This window comes from Anomaloglossus baeobatrachus, chromosome 1, assembly GCF_048569485.1.
Source record: "Anomaloglossus baeobatrachus isolate aAnoBae1 chromosome 1, aAnoBae1.hap1, whole genome shotgun sequence".
Classification (NCBI taxonomy): domain Eukaryota; kingdom Metazoa; phylum Chordata; class Amphibia; order Anura; family Aromobatidae; genus Anomaloglossus; species Anomaloglossus baeobatrachus.
In genome coordinates this window covers 252,667,127-252,668,216 of record NC_134353.1, presented here as the reverse complement: position 1 = coordinate 252,668,216, position 1,090 = coordinate 252,667,127, and the positions used below count along the sequence as shown (strand labels likewise).

General features: G+C 46.9%; 1 long non-coding RNA gene across 1 annotated transcript in view; it reads left to right on the top strand.

The window, feature by feature from the left end:
* Positions 1–869, top strand: part of LOC142291640 (uncharacterized) — a 9,353-nt gene extending 8,484 nt beyond the window's left edge. Inside the window, exon 2 of the long non-coding RNA XR_012750519.1 lies at positions 233–869. This is a non-coding gene — a long non-coding RNA (uncharacterized LOC142291640). The remainder of the gene's footprint in view (positions 1–232) is intronic.
* The last annotated feature ends 221 nt before the right edge of the window (positions 870–1,090 follow it).

Here is a 1,090-nt window from a genome sequence, read left to right as displayed (position 1 = left end):
AGAGAGGCTGCACGTTGGGGGGTGGAGTTTGCAGGGGGAGAGAGGCTGCACGTTGGGGGGGGGAGGATGCACGTTGGGGGTGGAGCTTGCAGGGGGAAAGAGGCTGCACGTGGGGGCTGAGCTTGCAGGGGGAGGGAGGCTGCACGTGGGGGGGCTCGTGCTGGGCAGGGGGCCGTGTTGCACTTTGTGGGAGGTGTGCTATTAATCTTCTCCCTTTGTTTTTCTAACACAGTTTGTGACTACTGGCATCTGGGTGTAATTGCCCCCCGTCGTCCCACCTTAGAGACTGAGAGAACAGTGTGGTCTAATGCACATCATCCTCCTGTGTCCTCCAATGTATTCAACAAGAGGATTTTTATGGTAAATGGAGAAATACAATTTTTACACCTAAAACGCACGGGACTCCGATACAAAAGATTTTTTTTCTTTCATTGTTGCCAATGTCCAACATGGCTTTATTCTACGTATTAATTTGTAAAGTTGATTGTTACAGTGTATATTTGTATCCCCGACCTTCTGTCTCCCCCTCCCTAATTACCCTGTAGACTGTAACCCCCCCCCGAGAGCAGGGTCTGCGCCCCTCTGTACCCGTCTGTCAGTGTTAGATATTTGTATCCCCGACCTTCTGTCTCCTCCCCTTTACCCTGTAGACTGTGAGCCCCTGAGGGCAGGGTCCGCTCCCCTCTGTACCCGTCTGTCAGGATTGGTTTATTCACTGTAATTTATATCTGTATTTTGTGTGTGACCCGTTCCCATGTACAGCATGGAATAAATGTTCTCTATAAAAATAAAACTGTATAAATATATTTCTCCTTTTTTTTTTTTTTTTTTTTAATTGATATACTTATTTTAATAAAACTGTTCTAGAAGTTTGGGCTGAATGTTCATTTCTATAATGATAAAGCTCGGTGTGACATTAGTGAGCAGTCACTGCCGGTCGGGCTGCGGTCACAGTGTTGTAGGTAGTTTCCAAAACATCTGTCCTCACATGTAGACCTGTAAACTGATCAGATCTCGCTGACAATTTATTTTCTGTCTTTAGCAGACCCCTGATCCTCTCTCACGCCCCCCATTTATTAGGCCCCAGTCC